Consider the following 15840-nt stretch of genomic DNA (forward strand, 5'->3'; position numbering starts at 1 on the left):
ATTTAACCCAAAGCTGTGGATGGAGGGGATTACTTGGTTTGGGTAACGTCCAAAATAATCCAGGATTTTCCAAAGGCAACTTGGTCCCAGCCCAAGGGGCATGCAAAGTGTAGAGACAAAGGTTAAGGGAATACATGCAGACAGTGGTCAAAGGTACTGCTTTGACACAACTTGACAAAATGAGGTTTACTTCCTTGTCAATATAAAGGATGCACAACAAAGACTGTCTTGGTGTTGGAGAGACTACGGAGGATGAATGTAGAAGTATTAGGCAGGGAAATTAGTGTTTCCACTTCTCTTTAAAGGGATCTGTATTATGAAAAACTGAAATCTCAGATCCACAAACACATCTTGGTAAGTTTTTAGAAAAGGTATTGACCACATATTTAAGAAGTCCCACCAGCCAATTTTCAGGATATGAAAAGACCATTATTTAATACTCTTTATATTGCTCACACAAGTAAAGATAAGGAAAACATTCTAGGAAACTATCCTGATTAAATCTATCTAAAATAAATACAGCTGAAACTTGTAAAAATGAAATCTGATTCACCTATTCCTTAGTACAGTCACCTAAGATTTTGAGTACGCAACCAAATGACCATGACACATTATAGAACCTCTACAAAAGCTTTTTATTAACTTTGCAATTGGATTTGGATTTTATCACCAAACCATATATGTGGCTAACTAGTCAGTTATATATGCTGATGAGATGGTGGGTCTGTTGATGAATTATTACTGGTAAGGGAGGGACTGGCTTTTTTTCCTGCTTACATTCAGTCCCAACTTTTGTATGACCTATTAATCATGATGAAAGTGCTCGCAGGTTGGGTGCTAAAAAATAAAATCAAGTAAATAAATACAGCCCTGGAGCATTCCCTAGGCTGCCCCAACCACTGCCAATACATCTGCATAATTATTTTAATTTCAATCTTGTAGGAAAGAAGTGTCCCTGCATGGAGTTTTCAAATTGAGCAAACTTCTTCCTGCTGCTTTGTTGACCACGCAGTGATCTCCAGCTTCTGCCACCCTCACAATGAATAGCTGCTCAATCTACAGGTAGTTCCATTGCGATTTTAAAGGATGGTGGGCAGTAGACTCTATCCCCGTACATCTGGCTCTGTGTGTAGGAGATTGTTTAAAAACACATGCGTCTTCCTGTTGTGTGCACCCAGAGTCTTGCAAAGTAAAACTGCAGCACAGATGCAGGTTCAGGGATAACCAGAGCATTCAGTATGTTCTACAAAAGAAAAATTACATTCAAAACTGCTAAACAAGGGTATTTATAGCAGCATCTGTTTCAGCTAGGAACTGTCTGAGGCAGCTTGCTGAGGGAGGTAGAGGAGGGATTTATCAATGAAGCGTTTACATAATGCAGGCAGGCATCCTATACACAAGGTGATACCAACAATAACAGCGTAACAAACATCTGAAGACTTTTTTATTCTCCTAGGTCTTTGCTCCTGGAGGCACTTGCTCCAAGAACTTGTTTCTGCAGGCTCTGCCTTCCTCTATGAGTGTGTGTATATGATATAAGTATTTATAATAACTCCTACACTAGTTGCATACCTGGTGTTGATTAATAGTTTTAATGTATTTGTGGAGGAGGCTGAAATGTTTTAAAGGGACACTTCTCTCAAAATTGGTCCAAAAATAAACCTCTGTGAAACCAAAAGGCCAATATTAGTTTCCATTTTTTTAATGTTCCAGTGGAAAATTGTTAAATAGCACTTACTTAAAAGTTTTGGCAACTTCAGCATTGCAATTCTGAGAATCTGGAAGTGAAACTAACTATAAACCAAAGTCAAACAGGACTTTGTTGCAAAAACAGTGAAAAATAAAAGTAAAAATTTTCTCCAATCTAATAAACTAAGGAGTTACGACCACAGGAAAAGAAAGTTGCTTTACAATATGATCAAGTTAATGCTTTTCTCTTTTAGATATCACAGACCTAGTAATGTCAGTTTGCACTGATGGGGAGAGATGGCCAGATGTGAATATTTTTGGACTACTGATATATTTGTATTGTATTGCTGAGCAATGAATTAGTTTCCTTTGTCTGAGGGTTGACTTCAGATGGAATAGTAAGAAGGAGAAGAAGTCTCCCAATGCTCTGGTGTTTTGACTATAAAAGAATAAGAAATGAAAGCACAAGATAAAGAAATGGAAGTCCAATGTGTATAGATTGCTAGAAACTATCTATTACACCTGGAGGTTGCAAACAGTCATAAGGGGAATGTGACCACCATACGCTTTCCCTATTGCTAAATGGGAGAGCAGTCCCTGTATTCAAGAGGGTGAGAACCACTGTACTAGATGTTCATTGGAGTCTCTGGTTCCTTTTTCTGCTGCGGAATGGTATGATGCCCAGCTGTCTATAAACTTCAATTCTGTTTCCACCAGATTATTCAGAATCAGTCTGAACAGTTTTCCCTTAACATTGTTAGAGTCAGAGCTCACCTAATGTTTTGAGCAAACATATTAATATGGGGGTGTGTGTGTGTTTTCCTGTAACGTTTCAAAAACAAATTGAAAGCTTGTATTTTGGAGCTGATGTTTTCAGACATTCATAGAGCTTTACAAACATTAAAAAAAAATATTAAAAGTGAAAAGCCTTGAAAGGGATTGGGAAGAATAAGGCTGTAATGGAGATAATCATTTATTGAGTGCAGCTAATGTACATAAGACTTCCTGTCCTAAGGAGTTTGTAGGTTATTTTGGACAGACAGCCTGTTGGCTCACCAGGGATGTGGCTACCCATATGTGATGCAAGGGATTTTCTTCTCTTCAGACATCTAAAAGCTTCAAGGAAGCAGAAGGAAAAAAGTCTCCATTTTTATGTTGTTCCTGTACACAATAATAGGAGGAAAACCATACAGGAAACTATACTGAATGGAAATGTTTATTAGAAAGGAGTCTTTAACTAGGTTTTGAGAGCCTTCCTTGATAAATGTAAATCTGAATTTTTTACACTCATAGTAGCAATAAATACTTACAGCTGGTAGGACTCTTTACCTATTCTGTGTATATGCTATACATAAACAGGTATAGGACTATTTATTGGCTCTTTTAAAACAATTTTTAGCAGTCCCCAAGAGTTTGCAGCTTTAAATTATATTTAAAAAAAAAAAACCCTTGTGCCATAAGGTACTGGTTTAGTAATTAACTGGTTCTTTAATAGGGCTTCAATTGCTTTGCTTCATGATAAGGGGGGGGGGGAAATTACATTCCAAGACAGAGCTACATTCGACATCTGGGAACCTCCTAACAGCTGGCTATCTAATGAATATGCATCTGCTTAAGAGGCTGTAGTCCATTAATAAACCAATAGATATAAAGCAGAAACAATCTTTGTCAGCGTCAAATGAGATTGGGTGCACTGTGCTGTGAAGTGTCACTGTCACATTGAATCGAATTGGTGAGGCTAAGAATCAACTCCTTGGTACCAGTGTCTTTGTGCCGGAGAACAGGGCTTCTACCATTCATGAGATGGCAGGGGATGGTGGTTGAAGTCACAAAGCGGTGGTGGTGGTTTCTATTGCACGTTGTTTTCCTTATTTCTCCTGGTGCCAGTTGTGTGCTGGGCGCTGGTGACCTTTTAGTTCAAACGCCACGCTCTGCTTTGTCTGACTGTGTTCTACAAAGCTGGGAGTTGTTCTTCAGCACAAATGAGTTAGGAGACCTAGGAATCCAGCATATGAATAAATGACGGGGCAGGAATTACAGGAACTGCAATAAAACCTACCTATCTATTTGACAGAGAACTGCAGGTTTCTAAGTGGAATGATAACACTCCGGGAGCTGTTCTGACACACCAGTGTGTTCATAGAGTGAAATCAACATAGCAGATTTCAGAGACTAAACCTCTTTTCCTGTGAAAAGAAGGCTGCAGGAACTGGGAGGTGTCAATGGCTATATTCCTAAAATCCCTGACCTCAAGAGCTGAATCCAGCATATGTAGCAGCATGTGTCGTACCAATCCATGGCAGGAGAAGGTGAATGGTGGCTGTCCTCCTATGATGTCGTCCCTGACCTTTGCATCCTAACATGCCTTGGTGGGATTCTAAACAGGATTAGCATTGTTTCAGACACCCAGTGCTCTGTCTTGTAGAGATCCTCTCGGAGTGACCCAGTGCCCAATTCCTGTGCATGACTAGATGAGTCTATAAGCCATACGAGAAGTACTGATGATTGTTCGGGATTTTGGATGCAAAGTGATAAACAGGTGCAGTTCTGTACTGGGGAACACTGCGATACAGTCCGGTTCCCATTAGTGATAGATGGTTGATACTGATCAGCAGTTTCCTTCAAGTGCTAACTAATCTTCACGTACCCCCTGTGAGATTGGTGTGTATTTTTCATATTTTGCTGGTGAGGGAAACTGAGGCAGTGTGTGGCTTGCCTGAGTCTGCACTGGGGCTGGGATTAGAACACAGACATCTCTAGCCCCCAAGTCACTCCCAGTTCTGGCTCACAAAGTAGATTGTAGGGAAACTTGTCTGATTGGGGTAAAATAGAAAAATCTGGATTTTTGCTGTGACTAAAGTCAGTATGATTGCAGTGGCATTGAGCTCAGCGCTGCTCTCTTTCCTCATAAGCAGTAGCATTTAGTGAGCAAGAAACAAAAAAGAAAAAGTTTCAATCCGAAGCAAAGCAGTATGTATTTGCTACAGATCTGCTGCATATTGCTTCTGATAACTTTACTTTTCCCCACATACCATGACACTCATACAATTAAAGCGAAACTCTGCTAGTTGGAGAGAGACATTACTTCAGGAATGGAGTAGAGTATTTTTTTTTCTCACTGGTCCTAAGATTTGAAACAAATGACTGACGACAGTGGCCACACTGATGGTCAGCTTGTTTGCAGAGTTAAATTCTGCCACTAGGTGGAGTGTGAATACTTGAGCTCGGGGGCTGTTCGCTATCAATTCAGTCTCTTGTTTTCTTGTGGGTCATGACAATTTCCTAATCCTTAAGATTTTTTTTTTTCTGGGACTGTGTCCACGCATATGTCATACACAATTGTGGGGTGTAGAGGTCTGGCCTGATTAAGAGGCACAATATTTAGCAGCTGGGAAGTCACAAGTGAGTGTTGCAGGTCATCCCCAATGAATGCTGATACACCTTTCCCATCCCATAGCATCCTGTGTTCATTATACACCTCAAGCTTCTTTGGCAATGGGGACTGCTTCCCAGACTACATAAGTCCTGAAAGACTCCACTAGTCTGCCCATAGGTGAAAGGAACCCTGTTATTACTGACAGATTATTTAAACCACAGTTACTGCTAGAATGACTCCAATTTTTCCCCACCACTTTTATTTATCTCTCATTCTGAAAACCAATATTGGATCACTGCCTTTTATTAGGTCACTTTCCACTGGCAGGGTACAAGGAGCCATGCCAGCTAGAGACAGGCCCACAATTCTATTGCTAGACGGTAGTGAGTGGTGTGATGCAGACTGAAAGCAAATTTTGCTATTTGCTCATCAGCAACTGAAGAGGATTGATTTACCAGCTAGGGCCAGAGGTCACGTGAGTCAAAGGAAGTCAGAGCGTAAATTCCATTGGCAGCAAATATTTGTGATTGTAGTGAAAATTGGGTCAATGCAATATGCCGCAGGTAAAGAACACACTGATTTTATCTTAGCCCTGGAGCCCAGGGAATTTAATTGTGTTTTGTGGGAAAGCCCAGTCCAAACTTCCCCGGAAAAGGCACATAGATGTGCAAATGTACACTTTGCAAAGAGTGAATCCTGCTGGTCAGACTGATAACCCCTGGGAGCCTGAAGCCCCCTCTCTAGCTACAGAATAGTTTTAGCATCCCCCGTGGCAGAGTAAGCTATTGTGCATTGCCTTACCTGAGTGTGTCTTAATTGACCTCGAGGGACCACTTCTAAAGGTGAAGGTGGTTTATGGACCACATCCATTGAGCCCGTCTCTCTTCGGCTGAGACCGTCAGCAAAGACGCCAAATGGAGAACTTTGAGCTGAATAGATACTTTGCTACTGAGGATTGTACTGAGAGCACCAAACAACTCTTAAGACGGTGACAACTTGGGGTCATGACTGACCTGGGGTTGGGTGTGCCAAGCGTTGATGAAAGGCTGTAGGTAACCTTTTCAAAAGCACCTATGTGGCTCTGGAGCCCAAGTCCAATTTTCAAAAGCGACTTAGGCATTAAAGGAGTCAAAATCCTGTTGACTTTTAATGACACAGGATTCTAGGTGCTTCGATCTTGACCAAGCCCTAGTTTCAAAAGTGCTGCTTAAGTCCCCTTTGTTCCTTTGGAATGTTTTTACTTGAATTTTAAAGCCTTAGACCAACAGAACTAAGATGCACCATGCAAGTAAGATGCCCTGTGTTTGCTATTTCCAAAGGATACAAAAGGGCTGTAACGCAGTGAGGGGGTCCTTCTAAAGGGTTTACTTTTCAAGGTTTCAGATGCAGCAGAATCAGTAACCTGTGGCGCTTTCAGCAGTTGAATCTAAATTAGTACAAAAAGTACTAGGTGTATCTATAGTGAACCAGATGTACCTTGGAGCTAATTCCTCAGCGGAATATGAATCACCGAGGAAAGTACTTCAGTGGCCATGGTCCATCTGACTTCAGCACCTCGCTGACTGTTCAGAAACTGAATAAGCCTATGGACGTTGCTGGTGTCGTTTTTGGCACCTATCAGTTTCTTGCCTTTTTTCATAATTGGTTTAGTAATGACAGAATCTTAATGATCTGCTTAAAATAAATAAACCCTTTACACCATTTCAAAGATTTTGTGATGCACAGCTGCTATTAAAATAGCACCAGCCTCATGTGCTTTTTCAGCAAGTGACCTAATTAGTTAATAAAGTAATTGAATATTAAAAAGGATGTTGCAAGTGATTAAAATTTAAGAGCCTTCAGAACATTATTAAAGCTATAAATCATACATCACTGTTTTAATTTGCATAGCTACAGAATTACTAATGGTCCCACATGCATACGCTTCTTGGCAATTAGTCTTTTTACAAAATGTTGGTGATGCCAGGGGCTTACCAGAATCGTTCACTAATTTTTGATTTGCACACACAACTCATGGTGAGAGCGTAAGGGGTTAAACTCCACGAGGCCAGGAAACTAGACTTCAGTTCCTTCACATGCCTGTATACAGTCTCTCCTTTGTTCTGAGCCCCTTCCACAGAGGAGGACCTTGCCCTTTGAAATCACAGCTAGGAATAAGGCGAGAGATTTTAAAGAGGAAATTTCTGTTTCTGCTTTGAATTTCTGAAGCCAGTCAGGATGTGGTTTCCTAGTAGCATTGTCTGTGTGTATGAATTTCACTGCATCACAAACAGCATTTTTGGCTGACAATGGGTTACCATCCAAACACCTTTTTACACTGCTGCAGTTCCACTGACTGCAATGGAGCTCCTCCTAATGCACGTTTAGGTGTGGGCCCAACGGATCTAGGGCCAGATCCTCTGCTAGCTTTAGCTCTATTGACTAGGCCCTGCTGTGTTAAAAGTAATTTATAATCCAGTACATTCAGTATTCTTTTACTGCTATTAGTGTTGCAGGAGCCAACCCAGCTAGGAGAGGGTGTGTTGGACTGCATTTTTGTGTATCTTCAACAAAATTCTCTACCAGTTTTCAATGGGAGGGCCACTCCCTTCCTTCTACAAAGGGCGGTGAGGGTACCCCTGTCCTGCAGAGCCTCTAGTACAGCTGGGGATGCAGGCAGTGGAATAAACCCAGCTTAATGTTCAGATCCCAGGTTGAGGTTGTTTGGCACTTAGAATAAACATAATTTTACTTGCAAGTCCAGCATTTTTGCTCTGGAGTCACTGTGAGACCACAAACATTAGAACTGCCTTTTGGAAGCATATTCCAAGTCCTGACACACAGATGAAACTAAAGAAGGTATAATATCTTTGCCAGGGAGGGGTGTGTCTTTGTGTAGCACATGTGCGCACGTGTACACACACACACATCTATTTCTAGTGTACCAGGCCCCACGCGCTGTGCTTCCACAGGGCCAACCATTGTACCATGTGATGCAAGGATAGAACCAGGACACCGGCTTCTACAACGCTCACCACACTACCTTCTCTGCAGAATATATCTATATATGTATTTCATGTGAGCTATGCGTTAAACACCAGGGAAAGTCACTAGAACATTGCAACAGCAAACTGACCAGGACAACTTCTAAGGCACCGCTGCAGTTTGCTAGTCAAAAATCCATTGTTAAAGTACTGAACCTGAGATTTACACAGTGGATTGCAATGCTGTCTCGGGTGCCCAGAATCTGTTCACTGAGCCAGTGTGCCTCCTTCCATCCAAATGTGTGTGTAAAGGTAATAACATTAGTGGAAAAAGTGAACGTCCAGACAATTGTGGGCACAAAAAAAGAGATCAGAGAGAATGTGCTTCTAAACGCATTCATTGATCCAAACATGTTGTTCTGGTGGGTTTAATTACAAACTCACCCCAAAGAGAGCCCTGGAGGGATTGCTATACATTTCCTAATCTTCCAGGCAATGAAAGTTTAGGTTGTGGTTAAAAGAAATGGGGCATTTCAAAGCTAATAAGCAGCTTGGCCCTTCTGTGCTCCTGATGTTGCAAGTCAGCAGAGCATCAGGAAATGCTAGGTCTGTTTAGCAGGCCAGGAAGGTGCACATGCCTGCTCCCTTTGACACTGTGGGAGCTGGTCCATTGGGTGAGCGTGGGGTAGTCGTGTGGCTATAGTCATGCAGTGGCAGGCACAGGTGCCGGAAGCAGTGAAGGAGAAGCGATTAGTTGATACTCATCTAGTCTTTTTTAAAATCCCATCAAGGACCTAAGATAACAAAAATCAGTACATGTACGGTAGAGGGTACCAATCAGGCAACTAGTGCGGATGGGTGGACTTTTCAACGGAACTGAAGAAAGGCTGCCTACCGAACTCAGGGTGATGCCATTAGATCATAATCCAAAGGGGGGTTAGTCACTCAGAGAAGGACCTACTGATAGCACAGTTGCTAGGAGCAACCCCTGGTGAGGTAGGTGGTTTTGGGGAAAGGACAGCTCGCCCCAGCATTAGCAGCCTGGAGAACTAAAGCCTGGGAAATCCTGCCAGTGCATAAAACGACAGTTAGCCGGAGGGTCAGGATCAAGTGGATTTTGTAACGCATGGTGCCCGTTTTTGGAATTTGTTCGGCCTTTTAGCAGTCTGACTATTTTGTTCAAACACAAATGAGTCTTTTCAAGGGAATAAATACAGTTGTATGGAAAATTCGTGCTGGGTAATGACTAAAGTCTTCAAAAAATGCAGTATGGGTGGGTCTCGGGGACACTGTGTTGTGTGTCTGGAGCCGGAGGAGGGTGCGACTGGATAAACACTTTGGGATTAATTAAAATGGAGACACTGCTTGGGCCAAATGATCTTCTCTTATTCCTACCTTCAGCCAGTGTCTGGAGAGTCTCTGCAAAGGTTGTTTCAGGCTTCACTGATACATGAGGGCACCCTGTCCGAGCTCTAGGGAGAGGTGGGTCGTGCACCATGCTGTCTGGACTGAGGAAAGAAGAGTGCTTCTTAGCCAACCCCTTTAGGCTTAACGACACACCAGGATGGAGGAGGTGATCTGGGTGGGTTTGGATGCTTTCAGGAAGGGGACCTGGTCTGCTATGGAGTGAGTACAGTCCCATGGTCTTCCAGCCTGTGGCACCAGGACTAATGCTGCACAGACATCCTAGCAGCCACCTTAGCTAGCAGCAGTGCCTGTGGTTTGGTATTCTCCCTTTGCTGACGCTGCCTTGTATCAGCTTTGCCATTTTTCCTGTTGCTTTATGCTGTTAGGCTGGTGCTCTCAGTTCTTCCACAGAAAGCCCCACACACTTTTCCTGCTCCGCCTGCCAGAGGATTGTTCCACTTAACAGATCAGATCTTGACAGTCCATGACGGGAAAAGGCTACCTCCCTGGAAGAAGCAGAACAGTCTCCCAATAGAGGACATGTTAGATCGTGTGCTTGTTCCTACTTAAATTATTCTATTTACAGGCAGGTCTACTTGTCCAGCCATCAAAGTGATGTGAATTTTCTGGTACCCGATTGCATTGCTCCTCATTATTTGCTCTACCTCCAGCCATCGTAGTACCTGGACACACACACAGGTTGATCATACCCTATCCCAGTTATGAGATGCTACACCCAGTGACCCTGAAGCTGACACTTAAGGTAAACCAATTCCTAATTACTTTCCAGGTTGAAAGACATTCCCGAACAGCTACTGCTTGTCACGATGTTCTCCGATAACATCGCATCTGAAACCCTTTGCCTTCTGCTGTTTGGCCACCTATTTTACTTTCCCTGGCTGTTTTTGTCATTGTTGTATGACCATGAGTCTCAGCTTTCCGTGCTATGACTGTGCAGGAGAGAAACATCAGAGATGACCTTCTGGGGTCCCTTCCAACCCTGATATTCTATGATTCTATGATCTGTGTGCAATTCAGTGTCATGGAAGGAACCAGCTTGACGGGCCGGGAGGCTGAAGGCTGATCCTCATCTACAGAACAGGTACAGCACAGGGCAGTAGCACTTCTGGCTTCCCCCCCTGCCCTTCCAACCAGTGTGCTTTCTGCTGTGCAGGAATCGCCTCCAAGGAGGGAGGGGTGGTTCAGCCTCAGCTCCATTCAGTCTTGGGATTTCCAGTGCCACTTGCAGTGACATTTTCTTCGCATGGACACCTTGCACTGAGCTCTGGAATTGAGCCCCCACCCAATTTGCACAGGCCACTCAACAGCTGAGTAGCAATTTTTGGTCAGTACCAACCTGGATTGAATGTGACCCCGTGACCTGAAGGTGAAAGGCTCTATATTCCCATTACCAAGCTCCTGAGCCATCCAGGGTGTGGTCACAGAATTGCAGAGCCTGACGCTCCCAAGCAGATTGTACCCAGTGGAGAATGTGATGCTCTGCCCAGCCGAGTTGAAGGGTGGTGTCCACTGCGGGTTGGCCATCAGAGCAGTCTAAATGAACATCTTCATTAATGATCTCTGGTTTGATCTGGCCCAGGTTGTGACCAGTTCCAACTCCCACTAGCACGAGTGCCGAGCTCGTAGGGGACACAGTAAAGGTCAGCAGCTAGATTAACTTAACTGCAGACTGAGAATCACACTGAATGGGGCACAATGCCCAGCCCGGCTCTTTCCAGTTCAAGACTCACGTATGTGCAGTTTGTCAAGGTAACCCCCTTCTGCTGCCAGCCCACGCTGTCCTCGGTACTGCCTCTTCTACACAGCTGGCTTCCCCGTGCCTCGGACTAAATAAACTCAGTGTTGATAAGAAAGGTCAGTGTTGCCACTTGGGCCGGCTGCATCGTGTGTAACTTTCATGGCCTCAGTCTGGACTTGTAAGTATTCAGCACTAACCGGCTATTGCGACTGGAGAACTCCCCAGCCAGCCTTGTGTAGGGGTTTCTCTTTAACCTAGTGCCACCTCGTGGTGGAACGAAAAAGCTGAAAAAAGGATTTCTTGTAATAAGACTATAGCAAAATTTCAGGATTTTCTCCTCCAGGAGTGGGTGGGAAGGGAGACAAGCGGACTGGGATTTTGCAGTTGAAGCTAAGTGCAGAAGGCGATTTAAGGTTCAGCTGAAGTCAGGCCTTGTATTGGTGTGAAAAGGCGAGAAAGCAAAGCCTCCTCAAGCCTTTCCCCTCCATATTACAACCACCTTGAGTGCAGTTAACTCCCCCTTTCAGAGACTGGCCTGGTCAGGGATTTATTCCTCCAGCAGCCCACGCTTGCAGTGCCCGTAAAGTCCATGCTATTCTCTCCGACACTGTCTCCGAAACTCTCATCCCCATGCTAGCTGAACTCTGAAGGAGCAATGTGCTCCAGGAACTCTTAAGTGAAGAAGGAGCAGTCTAAGGGTCTGTATTTCCAAGGGGGCTTTGGTTCAAACCCTGTCTTTTGGGTATTCAGCACCTACAGAAGATGCCAGGCAGAACAGCTCGCAGAGTTTGCTTGCTATCAACCAGGGCTGGGTTTGACCTACAACCTGCGTCTGAGCCATCCGGTCTCAGTCTGCCTTCAAAGGGACTCACTAGCCATGTGCAGGGGCAGTTGTTTTCCAGCGAGCCCTGTGAGTCAGCTGTGCTGTGAGCTATGGGACTGTGATGATACACGCAGGCCCAGCCCTGCCCCAGACTCAAGCTTTATCTGTGAGAAGCAGCTCTGCTGCTGACCTGCATTAAGTGTCCCGAAACAGCTGCCGCTTCTAACGACGCAATAAAACAAGGGAAGAGTTGCGGCTGGGGCACCAGCTAGAGTGAAACAGAGGCAAGCAAATGAAATGTGATCTCAATCCGTTCAGCTTGGGAGCTAGAGAGCAGAGCCGAGCAGAGAGGACTAGCCCGAGGAAGAGATTTAGGGGCGATTGGGGCAGTTATATTAAAACCATATGTTATAAAATCTGCCAAATATTGTACAAAGCAAAAGGGAAGGCGATAAAGGTCCTGAGGCCTGGACAGGGTCAGATAGAGCCAGTTCCTCAAAGCAGCCCCTCCCAGGGGTGCCCATCAGCTTCGAAAGACTTATTGCTTTATTTTTTTTAATGAATGCTTAAGTTTCCAGCCTTTGTTATGAAGAAAACCTTCTGAACATGACCTGATACGCTGTTGTCTTACTGAGTCTACAGCCAGAAAAACAAGGCCTCCACCCACTAGAATGGATCTATACCTATTGTCACTGACAGAGGTTCCCACCCAAGTGCTTTAATTAACTATCCAGTTCATATCCACTGGGTATTAACTCTGAAACCTAATGATAGCACATTCAAATATCAATGTTGTTAAATATTTTGCCGCTGATTGCTTTTAGCAGATTCTGAGATTAAGAACGGTTTCTGTCTATCACCTCTTTTTCCCAGTTTGACTCATGAGCATGGGCTGAAAATTGACAGTGTACTTTTCTGGTAACTCTGTTAGCAGTAAGAAAAGGAGTACTTGTGGCACCTTAGAGACTAACCAATTTATTAGAGCATGAGCTTTCGTGAGATACAGCTCACTTCCTCAGATGCATATCGTGGAAACTGCAGCAGGCTTTATATATACACAGAGAATATGAACCAATACCTCCTCCCACCCCACTGTCCTGCTGGTAATAGCTTATCTAAAGTGATCATCAGGTGGGCCATTTCCAGCACAAATCCAGGTTTTCTCACCCTCCACCCCCCCACACAAATTCACTCTCCTGCTGGTGATAGCCCATCCAAAGTGACAACTCTTTACACAATGTGCATGACAATCAAGTTGGGCTATTTCCTGCACAAATCCAGGTTTTCTCACATCCCCCCCACCCCCATACACACACAAACTCACTCTCCTATTACCAGCAGGACAGTGGGGTGGGAGGAGGTATTGGTTCATATTCTCTGTGTATATATAAAGTCTGCTGCAGTTTCCACGATATGCATCCGATGAAGTGAGCTGTAGCTCACGAAAGCTCATGCTCAAATAAATTGGTTAGTCTCTAAGGTGCCACAAGTCCTCCTTTTCTTTTTGTGAATACAGACTAACACGGCTGTTACTCTGAAATCTGTTAGCAGTGTGACTCACCAGCTAGGATGCTCCCTTGTGGCTAGGCATGGCATGTCAGGGTCTCCTGCTTTGGCAGCCCCTGCTGACGTCCACTCTGACCCGGCCCTCCAGCTGGGAAATCTATAATCCCACCACCTCTGGGGTAAATTAGTAGTCCAACAAACAATTGTCTGCCAACCTCAAGTTGGGGCTTCAGCCCAACTCCAGACTCACTAGTCCTTACCCCTAATATCAGGGGGATTTGTGCTCCACCTTCCTCGGTGGGCTGGTTGGGGAACTTTAGCCTTCACTCTCTTCTGGGATCCAGTCCAGGGTCCCTTTAATAAGTAGCCAAGGATTGTCTACCTGGCCCAGTTCTTACCTTTCCCTATTTTAGGCCTTTCCCCCAGCCTCTTCTCGGGCTCATTGTGTATCAGCATCTCTCTCTAGACCTCTTCTCTAGGCTCACTGCTGAGCTTCTTAGCACTGCCTGCCATCCAGCTGGTGCTCCTGCAGGAGAGTTCTCTCTACACCCCTGGCAGGGCAGTCTCTGATCCAGCAGGAATCTTCCTACTCCCTGCAGGCCTCTCTGCCAGCACAGAGAACCCTGGGTGGACTCTTTTCCCCCAGCTTTCATTTGGCTCTCTCTTGTAGGTCTACCTTCTTTGAGGGAGGCTCTGTCTGCTAGCAGCCCAACACAGCACCCTGGGTCCAGCCAGCCTTCTCTCCCTAAGGGCTTGGTTACACTTGCAAGTTATAATGCAATAAAGGAGCCCCGGGCGCCCCAGCTCATTCCCCGTCCACACGGGCAAGGCACGTAGAGCGCTCTGACTCCGCGGCTAGAGCGCTCCTGGCGATGCACCTCGGTGGGTGGAATAACATTTCATGCGCCCCCACTGGAGCGCCCCGGCGCCAGTGTGGATGCCCTGGTCTGTTAGTGCGCCCTAATCGGCCTCCAGACGTGTCCCACGATGCCTGTTCTAGCCACTCTGGTCATCGCTTTGAACTCTACTGCCCTGCCCTCAGGTGACCAACCGTCAGACCTGCCCTTTAAATTCTCTGGGAATTTTGAAAATCCCCTTCCTGTTTGCTCAACCAGGTGTGGAGTGCTCTCAGCGAATCTTTCCAGGTGACCATGCCTCCACGTGCCAGGTGATCCCCGGTATGGAGCAATGGCGAGGTGCTGGACCTCATCAGTGTTTGTGGGGAGGAAGCTGTCCAGTCCCAGCTGCGCTCCAGCCGCAAGAATTACGATACCTTCGGGCAGATATCAAGGGGCATGAGGGAAGGGGTCCATGACTGGGATGCACTGCAGTGCAGGGTTAAAGTGAAGGAGCTGCGGAATGCTTATCACAAAGCATGCGAGGCAAACAGCTGCTCCGGTGCTGCCCCCAAGACCTGCCGTTTCTACAAAGAACTGGAAGTGATACTTGGGGTCGACCCCGCCTCCACTCCGAGGACCACCATGGACACTTGAGATCCAGTGCAACAAGGCAGGAGGAAGAGGAGGAGGAGGAGCAAAGCGGGAGCGAGGGTGCTGAGGCGGAGGAAGACACCCCGGACTCCCTAGATGCATACAGCCAGGAGCTGTTCTCAAGCCAGGAGGAAGATAGCCAGTCGCGGCGGCCGGTGCTTGGGGAAGGACAAACACCAGAGGAGGTTCCCGGTAAGCGGCTTTTATTTTGGGAAGAAAGTTATTCGTTGCAGGCTGTTGGGATGAGGAGGATTAGGGCTGCATGCCTGCCTAGATGCGGAATAGGGCGCTGATGTGCTCTCTCACATCGCGGTAATTGGCTTCAGTGATCTCTTCAAAGGTCTCAGCTAGAACGTGGGCAATGCGCAGGTTTCTCGGGAGAGCCACTGTGTTCCTTGTCCCAGTCAGGCTAATTTGTCCACGCCACTGTGCTGGGAGGGGCGGGGGGGGGACCATTGCTGCTCACGGGCAAGCTGCATATGGGCCAGGGGAGAATCCGCATTGCGGTAGGAGATCCTCCCTTGCTTCCCAGGTCACCCTCAGCAGCGATGTATCTTCCAGGACGAACTCCTGTGGAAATGTGGGGACAGTGTTCAGTATTGGGGTCCCCTGCTATTGTTGGCTCTCCCCAAGGCACAGAACCCCAGAGGACAGTACAGCCGTGAAACAATCAGTCACGCTTGACCCTGTGCTTACTCACCATTTTTGGGCTCCCATGGTTTACGTGCGCTCGCTTTGGGACGGGCCAATTATTCTATTGTGTAGACTGTGCTTGCCCTTACGTACGGGGGAATCATTGCTCTGTCTGGTGTGAACAATGCTGCCTC

The sequence above is a fragment of the Lepidochelys kempii genome, chromosome 8, assembly GCF_965140265.1.
Source record: "Lepidochelys kempii isolate rLepKem1 chromosome 8, rLepKem1.hap2, whole genome shotgun sequence".
Taxonomy (NCBI): Eukaryota; Metazoa; Chordata; order Testudines; family Cheloniidae; genus Lepidochelys; species Lepidochelys kempii.